Below are 12,383 nucleotides of genomic sequence, written 5' to 3'. Positions count from 1 at the left end.
AAGTCTGTTTAGTCCTGAGGTGCTGTGAATCTTCTTGCCAGTCGTAATGAGCATGGTCGTAGACTCCATTGATAGATTGTTTTCTTTCCGCTGTCTAGTTCGACACCGTCATAGTGCTCTATTCGGTTTACATGGGGTCTGTATTGTTTCGATCACCTGCCTCTTTTCTCTTTGTTTCGTGTTGCAGATTCCTGCTTTGACCGGGTTGGCTCTCTGTTGACCTTGGCCCATTACTGCCTTTGACCTTACGGGCCTCTTCCGTCTCCCAAACAAATCCCCCCCCCCCCATGTCCTCATGATGATGGACTGGACACCATTCACTACTATCCTCGCTGCTACCTGAAATAGCCTTGGACCGATCTCCATCAGTTCTGTAATCTGTGTCTGTCTCCTGTGCGTAACAAGGTTGTTTGCGATGCCTGCAGCTCCTTAAGTTCTAAGAAAACCCTCAACGAAGGCTAGCCCTGACGACTCGAGATGTCGCTTAGGAGCAGAAAGTACACCTCAGAACTTTTCCGCCTCGAGGCTATCGAAGGGGAGCAGCTATCCACAACCGTCAGATTAATATGAAGAGGGTTTCTCCCAGGGTGACAGCTCCGGCTCAGATCTGGAGATCGAGGATCTTCCACCATTCAGCAGGCCATGAGTACAGTCCCCCCTCCCCCTCGACACTGATCCGAAGCTGAGCAGCTCATTCCAAATGGTCGTCCTGCCACTCTGGAGCACCAGAGACAGACTTGCGAGCCGCAACGGCCTTGTTAGTCCCTGACCACCATCTTCAGATGCAATGCCATGCCCCAACTCAGTGCCGAATAATCCTTCAAGGCCAACTTCCTTGGAACTGCCCATGCCTGCCTTGGAGATGAGCCAACAACTTCGGTGTCGAAGCCGAGACCCTCAGCACCGACCATCAAGACCAGACACGACTCAGGGACTGTCGACCCCATTTCCATAAACTTCATGAGGAAAACGACCCCTCCCATAAACCCTTGATGATACATCCCCTCACAGGTCTGATACGCACCGGACATCCGGGATCTTCTGCTCAACTGTCCAAATGGCAGCTGTCCTTCAAGGAAGCCTTGGACATGCCATCTCCACCAAAGCAGCACAAGAAAGTGGACAAGGCAACAAGCCCTTTATCTGTCACTCTTCTACCACCATTTGACCCGGGCGAGCAGATGGACAGGGTAGGTGTACCAAAGTGGGAGCGCTCAAAATACTCCACATACAGTGCGTGTCCCCCTGCCAGGGCCGATAGGGCATAGCTGTCCACCCTTCCGGTGGGACGATCTCTTTTATCACATCAAACAGGAACCACCTCCTTAGGGGGGGCCAGCATGTTAGCTTAAAGTGGGGTAGTTAATCCACCCTTGCCTTTAGTCCTGAAGAAGCACCGTTGATATTATATAGTCCATAGAGGCGCGAAACATGTCGACCCGCACTCAACTCCACTAGCTGCTTGGGTACATTAATGACCCTATAAGTAGGACCAACATTAGTTGTTTTTTAATCTGACAGGGGAGTCTATGGAATAAAGAAGAATCGAACATCTCCTAGCCAGTTTTACCCACTACCATCACACTCCATTTATCTCTTCACTCTGGACACCCTCACTCTCATCCGACAGCAACCGAATCAAAAGATCTCTGCTAAAGTGACCCTTCGGTGGACCCATAGGGCTTTGCAGGGCCGGCCCGACGAGGAGCACCCACCTGATGATGAAGCTTGACATCCCTTGGGATTTGTGAGTGCAATAAGAAACAGTCTTGTTGACTGTCCCCCACCTGCTCTTACTACACCTCAGTATTAGGAACAGTGCCCCCTCGACCTTGAGTTCACTCTTCCACCACCTCATCCTGCTCCACAACACTCATTCTCCCCACCCACTTCTTCGGGCGACCCTGTTCCCTATACACCTCGGGTATCAGCTCGTTCAGATTTGGGGGGAACATAGGGGAATGGGATACCTTCGACACTCCTCTGCAGGGGGTTCCCTGGGACACCTACGATGCTGACCCGCCAGGGGCACACAGATACCGACCAGTACCCTGCCTGTCCCTCACCTCCTGATGACTCAACGTCCTACCATAAACTTATTGGTAGGGCTGTCTCCTTCCACAAGTGAATTTCCTCACTAATCCTTTAGAGGAAGACTTCCTTTTCAAGACGTTGTCCTCCACCCACTGCTCTGCGCCTTCCCATGCTTAAAGGCATGCGCCGGCACACCCCGTACATCTTTCACAATACCATCCGTGCCAGAGTCATTACACCTATGGTGGACATAAAATACAAAGCTTGCCCTACTGACCCTTTGTACATTTGTGGGCAGCATCCACCTGACTCTCTAAAGGTCACTACAACCCGTAAGAGGGCTAACTCTCAGACTACTAGTGATGCCCATCCACCAGATAAAAAGATGAAAGCAATAAATGCTGCAGGTAAGAGAGGAGCTCCTCAGTCGGCCAACCACTGGCAGATTACCAATTTCGTTGGGCTACTCTCTAGGTATCACTGAGCCCATTGGGATGAAACGGAGGAGCACCTCCAAAATCTCTCAGATGAGCAAAGGAAAAGAGGTTATGAGATCGTCTGTGAGGGAAAGCATATCTCCAACACCACCATCCGCTGCACACTAGATGCTGCAGACACTGCTGCAAGGTGGGTGTCAACTACAATGTCCTTCTGAGCAGGCATGCCAGCCTCCATATATCCGGCTTCAAGCTGGAAGCCCAGCAAAACTTGCTCAACTTGCCCTGCAGTGGCCAACACCTGTATGGACTGCAGGTGGACCAGATATTAAAAAATTAAAGAAAAAAAGAGACCACAAAAGCAATGGGCACCCTTCAAACACCTCCCCCCTGTAGCTTCTTTGTCTGCACGCCCTAGCCGAGAGGCTTAGATTGCCTCCCCTGAGACTTCCACCTCGTACCAACGGCCACATGCCCAACTCTCTTCTCCCAGAGTCTATGTTAGAAGGTCCTACAGAGGCAACAACTTGAAACATGGTTATTGTCGAGAGTTCACATCAACATCAAAGGCTACTCTGGGAAGAGGTCCAAGCGTGCCTTCTCAAAGGGGCCATAGAACCCATCCCCTACCATCAGCAGGTCACCGGAGTACACTCTGGACTTTCTCATTCCCAAAAAAGCCGATTCTCTTTTACCAATTCTGGACCTCAGTACCCTAAACAAACCGTTTTTTTCAGAGCACTTCCACATGGTTACTTTTCAGGATGTCATCCCAGATCTACAACAAGGGGACTTCATTGCCGCTCTTGACCTAAAGGACGCACATTCTATGTACCTATCCACCTGGCACATAGACAGTATCTCACATTTATAGTCAGCGGAAAACATTACCAGTTCAAAGTGCTCCCTTTTGGGGTTACGACTGCACCTAGGTAGTTCACCAAGTGTCTTGTGGTGGTTGCTGCTAATCTGCGCAGACAGTACGTTCATATGTTCACTGGCAATCAAGAGTGCCATCCGTCAAAATTGTCACGAACACACTCAGCTCACAATAAACCTCCAACCCCTCCAGAAGCCGATCTATCTGAGTGCAGTCCTCAGCTCAGAAGATGGCATGACTTATCCAAATGCTGCCAGGATACTGTCCTTCCAGGCACAAATCCCTATCTTTCAACCATGCCACCAAGTTGCTGTCAGGACAGTGATGCGCGTCTTCTGTATGATGGTCTCCTGTATTGCCATGACCTCCTGCCCCAGTGAGGAGTGCTTCTCAGCACACTTCTCCAAAAAAGGCAAGAAAAATTGAACTTTAACTGCAACGTGCCGCACCAAATTTAGGGCCTCTGAGCTCCCTCGCACCTTCAGCGGAACCTATGGTAGTGAGTGCAACTACCTACCCCACAGTTTGCACTCCTAAAAACAATGCATCTGGGAATTCTATCCTTCGTCCAGATGATGCGGATCTGCTCCAATCTATGGCGTCTTTAAAACCTTCAAATCACTTCAGCGATCCTCTACCCGCTAAGTTTTTCAAAGATCTCAATTCGGCCATTCTTCCACTTTGGTCCTGGATCATTCATGAATCTCTTGTGCATGGCAGGATTCCTGATTGCCTCAAGATGGGGCAAGTCACTCCCATCCCAAATTAGCCCAATGCCGACTTTGCTGATCCTAACCATTTCCGTCCGATCACCAGTATCATGACTTTAGCTAAATTGCTCAATAAATGCTTTCACACACAGCTCTGCAACCATATTGAGAAATTTCAGCTCCTTGACCTCTACCAGTCAGATTTCTGAGCGGGGCACAGTACTGAAACCGCTCTAACTCACATTGTTGATGATGTCTTGAGATCTCTTGACCAAAATGTTCAATTCTGTCTTCTGATCCGTCTTGACTTGTCCTCAGCATTTGACACTATCAAACATGAAAACCTTATTGCTCTTCTTCAATATAGGATGGGGTTATAAGGCCCTGTCTTAAATTGGTTTGCCTCCTTCTTACATAACCGTACCCAAAGAATCAAAGTTAACCAATCCCTTGCAACCAGTACCCTGGTCACTATTGGAGTACCTCAGGCTCCACAGTTTTGCCCACGCTTTTCAATCTTTTCATGAAACCTCTCCCCGATATTCTGAACTGCTCTAACATTCAGTACCATATGTATGCTGATGACACTCACCTGTATTTGAAGATCTCCTCTCCAGATAACATAAACACTCTAAATGGTGTGCTCCTAAAAACTCTACAATGGCTAACTCATAATCATCTGTTGTTGAATACCCTCAAAACAGATTTCCTTCTGATTGCCCCCCGCAACCACTCTGCTCCTACTCAAGACTGGCTCAAACAACTCCCTGCGCTTAACTGTACCCCTCCTGTTGTTGACTGCTAGATCTTTAGGTATAAGCCTCGACAAACACCTAAATATGCAAGATCACTTCAGTGCTACTATTAGGGGAGCCAATCATCAGCTCAACACACTACGAAAAATCAAGCCATTCTTACCTCCTGTCTTCCAGTCACCCTGATAAGGGTGAAACGCGTTAGCTGTATTGACTCTCCAATTTATTGTTTGAATTAAAGGATCTGATATACAAAGACATCCTCTTGTCTCATGTGTGCATGCTTGGCATCTGGGCCTTCAGTACTTTAGAGTTGGTTCATGTTGCCTCTCAGAGCTCTCTTTTCAATGTATAATTATTTGTGGTTCTAGTGGTGGCAAACCATAATTTGAGGTGGGCAATTACAAACTTAACATATGCTCTCGAACTTTATATGCTAAACGTGATTGTGCGACAGTTGGTTGCCCTGGCCATCATTGTTCGTCTAGTTTTCTTATGTGAAAGATAATGAATCACTTGACCTCAAAAAGACACTGCAATTACCAGTACCCTTTTGAGGTCAAGTGATTTATTCATGGCTTCCCTCGGTTGAGTCCGCTGGACTGGCATTGTTCCTACTCCACTGTGAGAGGTCGTCAAATAATGAAGCATGTCCTGATAAGTTAAGGGTGAGACGACCTCTCAAAAATCATTTGATGACCCCCTGCTTAAGAAACTCTGAATTGCAAGTGTATAACAGTGACTTCATTACCCTCAAGTAGTTTTGTATTTCATTATAGAGGGATATACTCGAGGATGCACCTCCTACTACCTGTTTTGGGGAAGATCTATACAGCAGCCCCCTGGTCCACGCCACATAGATTTACAAAACATTATTGCGTAGATGTGCTAGCTCACCAACAAGCAAGTGGTGGCCAGGCAGGTTTCCATACACTTTTTCAATCTACTGCAACTACCTCAGGCTAACAACCTCTTTTCTGGGAGGAGGACTAATATCGTAAAAGCAAGAGTAACTTTGGCCACAAAAAACACTTACAACTCCTTACTTATTGTAAGGCAGACCTGACATTGCAAAGTCTTAGAAATAACGGTTCCTGAAAATGGACTAATCAAATGATTTAAATACTATACAACTTCCCTGACTAGAAACAGAATCTATGAATTAGATAATACTTGTTTCTGATCTTCAGTGTGGCTAGGAAGGGCTTCTTTCTTTCACCAGTCTGATTTACAATGGGCATTGACACATTGTTCTGGTGAAGCAGAGTTGCTTGCAAAATGGTATGGAACTATGCTCTGTCATTAATGTACAGTGCTACTCAAATGTGCTCATTTGGTTAGTCACTTTCGACTAGTCATGTCTAGCTTACTTTTCACAGTGGACTTATTCAGATCTGTGGTTGACCTAAAGACACAATGACTTAAACTGGTTTCTCCTTATGACTTAAACGAAAAAAATTACGTAGTACACCTTTGACTTGTTCACCTCAAATAACAACAAACTTGGTATTATGTATCACTTCAGATGCAAAATCCTTTTGAGAGTAAAAGTTCGGAAAAATGAAATCTGGGATAAATCTGACTTTATCCAAAATGGGTAGAATTGAATAAACAAAAGAGTGTTTATTCCTCTTAGGCCAAATATTACACATTATTATTCGCTATTGGAAGTAGAAAGGTGCCTGCAGTATGCTAATAGAAACAATAAGGGCAGAAAATCATGTTCTAAAATAGCTTACCCTTTGGTAAACTTGCAAATCTCTATAACATTGGTGTAGGAAAGTGCCCCTTTTGGACAGGGTCACCTGCACTTTTTGCCTGGTACCTGATGCAATTTTGACAGAAGTGCACTGGGTTCCTGCTATCCAGGTCCTCAGTGTCTGATCTCTTTCCCTAAAACTGTACCATTGCCCCCCCAATTGGCAAAACCTTTAGCACCCCTTTAACTCCCTAGTAAATGTACCTAGGCCATGGAGGCTAACAAGGGTCCCTAAGGGCTGGAGCATGTATTGTGCTACCCTAAGGGATCCCACACCCCACTCATGCAAACCGCCTTTGCAGGCTGTGTGACATGGTGCAGAGGAAAGTGAAGACACAACATGGGACACCTCCAGTGTGCCATTCCTGTAGATCCTGCTTGCAATATATTTAAGTCACCCCTTTAGCAGGCCTTACAGCCCAAAGTCAGGGTGTATTACATTTCTTGTGAGGACATATCTGCATGAACAGATATGCCCCTGTGATGTCCCAGTAGATTATTGAGAACAGCAAAAAGTCTGGAGACGCGCACTACCTGAATGCTTCCGTTTGAAACAGTGTAGAGTGCTACTGGAGATTCACTTTTTAATCCAAAAAGTGTTAAAAGTAAGACAACCAAGTAGCATCTCCCAATTAGGAGATGTCCCCCTGTGCACAACTGTAGGTCCCAAATAATGGGTAAAGGTTAATATTAATCAAACAAATAATCATCCGGTTGAACAAGTTCCTCTTGGTTCTGTGATGTTTATTTACATCAATGTGAGATATTACTTCATATCTGACTTCATGAATGTATTGTACGAAGATCCACACAAATGTAATTTTTACATAAATCCGGATGCATTCTGGGCAACCCAGTACCCTCCTTCGTCAGGGCAAACATCTGTAATAAGACAAATAAAAAGCGCTTACATGAAGAAAGGACCCCAAAGTGGTGTAGCAATAGAATAAAGAGAATATATCCTGCGATCTGTTTCAACAAGGTATTAATCCTTCTCTCCCACAAATGAATAATGAAGAATGTGAAAGTGGGTCGAAGACATGATGTCAAGTAATTGAAGCAGTGAAGTGCACAAACCGAAGGCAAAATTCAAGGAGTGCAGAAAAATCTGTGCGCATGCAGGTGTCATAAATCGATGCAAAAAAGTGAACGTCAAAATGATACCAAAAGCCCGGACAGTAAAACAGATAGAATTATTTATTTGATTAATATTAACCTTTACCCATTATTTGGGACCTACAGCTGTGCACAGGGCGACATCTCCTAATTGGGAAATGCTACTTGGTCGTCAAGTAGATTATTGGACATTGCCATTGAGCAGGGAACCAACCTTGAGTGTATTTAGTGGCCACTGGTGATTACGAGCTCCCCAGCTACATGATGGCTTCACTGATTCCATTGATGGTTTTATTAATACATGCACCCAGAGGGTGCTTTAGAGATACTCCCTGAAAACCTACCAACTTTTAGTGTGCTGGCTGACTGCTGCAGATCAGGCTGCCACCATAGACAGGTTTCTGACCCCCTGCAGGCTAGAGCCCATGCTCTCTGAGGGCGAAAACAATGCCTGCTCTTACTGGAGGTGCTGGCACCTCCTCCAAGCAAGCTGGGTAATAATCAACATATCAAAGCAGGAGGCTTCAAAGGCCTCTACCATTTTTGATATTTGACTGTGCGATCCCGTCTTCCCCCAAGCTTGGAATATGCCACCCCCTGCCCTGAGGCCCACTTGGCACCAAGATAGGTGGGAAAATTAGCTAGTCAGGAGACTTGCTCACTATCAGGCCAGCTCCACCTCTACCCCTACCTGATGTGAATAAAAAATAGAATTTTAGAATCTTGATATTTGGTGGAATTAAGCTCAATGGGTCAGGGTTAGGCCCTCTTCCCACAGGAATTGGTCATATAGGGGTGGGGGGTGTAAAAGTAAGTAGAACATTGGCTACTACCTGCCACTCACTTAATGCCCCTAAATTTAATATTTAGGTGGCATCCCTGATGCCAGGAATTTAGATTCGACGGGCCCAGAAGAAGAGGACAAAGAAGAGCTGCTAAAATGAGATTTGCAGTGGACGTTTTGGCTCCAACACTGCCTGCACCAGTTTCGACAATCGCGAAGAAACCTACTTGTCCTGCAGCTGAAACTCTACCAAGAACCCCGGTAGACTGCCAGCCCTTCGCAAATTACCAGCAATCTCCCTTGGAGTAGAGGAGATACTCTCCAGGCACCAAAACAGCACTGTGCTGCCACTCCCCGGTCGTATCAACACCGCAGTCACGGAGGAATAGGTCACCCTGCTCCGAGAGATCCGGTCCGTCTCACCACCAAGTGAGAAGACTCATGCAGTAACCAAGGGCTATTTAAGTCCAATTGAGACTTTAACAGCACCAAAACCAAGCAGCCGTCTAAGGACATCAGCACCGCAGAGACCCACTTTAAGGGTGCCCCACGTGTACTGATTTGGGCACGCTGAACCGACAACCACAATTCCCTACGACACAACAGCCTGCAGCCCCAGCTCTAGTTCCCAAGAACCCATTGTACCCTCTTGCATCCCAGGACCCTGGTGAACATAGCCCCCTATTGGGGGCTCCCGGACTTGTCCCCAAGTCCCTCTCTGCAGCCTGTTTGTAGGTGGCTCCCCTCTCTCCTTTGGTGTAGCGCTTAAGGCTACCAGCCCAACCAGCACTTCTGCACCCTGATGCCCCAGGGCAGGTGAAATCTAACTTGCGGGTTGTACTTTTGACCTTAGCCCCCTACCACCTTAAGCCCTGAATGGGACCCCCGGAGACCTACTGCGAGTACCTGCATAAGGTGTATATATGTGTGTGTTTGTATATATATATATATAGATTCACTGAAAAAACCATAGGTTATAGACCATATATAGTTAGGAATTAGCATTTAAAAAACCTTATTTTACTCACACAAAACCATTGAAATTCCATATATAGTTAGTAGTACTAACTATATATCGCGCACCCGCAATCCACTGCTGATCATGTCACATATTACATCATTCATGACATGGTCAGTGACATCACTGATGACATCACTGATGACATCTCAAATGACATCACTGATGACATCACTGATGACATCTCATTTGACATTACTGATCACATCACTGATGACATCATTCATGTGATGATACAATGAACCTCTTCAGACTCTAATATAACCTTAGATACACTCAGTGTAAACAGACACTCACAGACTGTCACTCATCCATGGAGTTACACACACACCTAGTCAGTTGCAAAGAATCAATCACACCTCCATTTCCTCAACTATATAGTTATACACACCTTACTTGTTGGAACATATAATAACACATATTTACTCTGTTATACAATCCCTGATACAAGTTCACAATAATCCATACAGCCACTCACACATTCACTGGCTCTTATGCACAGTTATTTATATATGTCAACTATCACATGTACTGTGTTTTACATATGTACTTACTTTCACATGTAGCACTGAGATATCCATTCACTCACCAATACACTCATGCACACAGTCAACCGCCCATACAGCTGTTTCCACATGCACTTTTGAACCCATACATCTAGTGAATCAACTGCTCACACATCTATGCACAGAGTCATACACCTCCCAGACACCCACACACACACTCAGTCTCCCATACAAATACTTGGGCAACTAATCAATAACCCATATAGTTAGTCATATAGCTAATGATCAACACATGCATCAGATTACAAAACAACAGACACAATGATGCACAATTTAAAACAGTTTAGTCACTAACCGATGCACTCAGTGAGACACATTTAATCAGTCACTTATACTGTCAGTCATGCACCTACTAAATCCTTCATCCAGACACTTATACATATGTAAGACATATTTTAACTTTACAGAAACATACAGTCACTGGATGTTGTCATCAGTGATGTCATCAGTGATGTCATTTGAGATGTCATCAGTGATGTCATCAGTGATGTCACTGACCATGTCATGAATGATGTAATATGTGACATGATCAGCAGTGGATTGCGGGTGCGCGATATATAGTTAGTACTACTAACTATATATGGAATTTCAATGGTTTTGTGTGAGTAAAATAAGGTTTTTTAAATGCCAATTCCTAACTATATATGGTCTATAACCTATGGTTTTTTCAGTGAATTTTCAAGGTTTTGTAAATGCTAATTCCTAACTATATATGGTCTATAACCTATGGTTTTTTCAGTGAATTTCAATGTTTTTTTAATAGCAAATATCATAAGCTGTCGATTGTCAAGTACGTGGTAAGAAAAAACATTTTCGTGTTTATGCACACTGATCTGCTTTCAATGCTGCCCCCCCCCTCATTTCTATTAGGAGTACTCTCTCTTTCCAGATAGTGAAGGTTAGTTAACGCAGGCCTTTGCCCCCGTTGTAATCCGTCGTGCCTGCTTCTCTCTCCATTTGATTGATTGTTATCCAAGCATTTGCAAACAAGCACAGAATCGCCATACTCTGTTTAGTCTTTGCAGATAGTGAAGGATAGGTAAATGCAGACTTTTGTCCCCATTGTAATCCGTCATACCTATTTTTCTCCCCATTGATTGATTGATTGAATCGAGCATTGAATTGTTCGAAGTTGGTTCTCTTAAGGATCTTCTCTGCCTGCAAACGGGGAAGAATAACCCCTGCGCTATACTGCCACCATACCAACATGGAGCTCAGCGGCAAACACACATATAAAATAAACTACCCTCCCGTGCTCACCAAAAAAGCTACTAAACGCTTTAAACACGACTTCCTTAGGTCTCACCCAGAAGCACCCTTTGCCGACACCTACTTCTCATCGGTCAATGGACCCTTGAACACCGACATCATTTTCCACACCACACGCAGAGCGCAATGGAAAAAAGTGTTCCTCACCCTATTCACCGTCTCCACCTCCAGGAAATCCGCACATGGCCTAACACTCTCCATCTCATCGTCCCAACTCCTCCCAGGGAGAACCACCGTCACTATATACAACAACGGGATTGTCTTAATTCAAGCGACAGACAGGAACCTGGAACTACTTGACAACATGTTCCCCTCTCTCAAAGAGCACCTTTCCAATCCTCGGACTTACACGCATATCACCCCCTGTCCTACCTCTCCTAACGTCACAGCTCCCACCCTTAACTCTCCTAACCCAGTTCAGCAGCAAGAAGACACGCACCTCACCTTCACACCCTGCTCCACAATCAATCACCTGCCCGTCTCAGCTACCCCTCCCCGCCCCTCATACACAGACATAGACTGGGTCCCTCCACACACCACTCGCTTTCCCAGCCCCCCTACTAACCTCCGTACCTCCGCTCATCCTCCTGTCTCCCCCCCACACTCTGCACTCCCGTACCTTCCCCCGCACATTTTTTCTCAGAGCACCCCTCCTCCCCCAATGGCACCCCACACAACATGACTCTCTCTCCGACTTCCGCCCCCGCCACACTTAGCACTCCCGCCACGCCTAGCCTGCATCCCTCCCTCAACCTCCCACCCCCCTCGATCACTCCTCAATATTCCACCTCCTCCCCCACAACAGCCAGCCTTCACATCGCCCCCTTATTCCCTTCCCCCCCTAGCACGGATGCGCTTCCCAATAACACCTATCCTCTCGCTAACGCCCCCAACACCCACATTAGCTCCGCCTCTCCACCCGGACTGCCCCCTGTCAACGTATTCGCCGGTTCAGCGCCAGTACCCTCCCCCAACACCGCGCCCATCATCACCTTGGACATTATTATGTCCACCCTCCTCCAATTGAAAGAAGAATTTCACTCCATTAAAGAGTT

General features: G+C 45.9%; 1 protein-coding gene across 4 annotated transcripts in view; it reads left to right on the top strand.

Annotated features, from left to right (window-relative positions):
- Nucleotides 1–12,383, top strand: part of LOC144782007 (transmembrane protein 87A-like) — a 416,501-nt gene that overhangs the window by 226,179 nt on the left and 177,939 nt on the right. The gene's annotated exons all lie outside the window — the stretch shown is intronic.

This window comes from Lissotriton helveticus, chromosome 9, assembly GCF_964261635.1.
Source record: "Lissotriton helveticus chromosome 9, aLisHel1.1, whole genome shotgun sequence".
Classification (NCBI taxonomy): Eukaryota; Metazoa; Chordata; class Amphibia; order Caudata; family Salamandridae; genus Lissotriton; species Lissotriton helveticus.
Note: the sequence above shows the minus strand (reverse complement) of the source record. Positions and strands in the feature narration are given on the sequence as shown.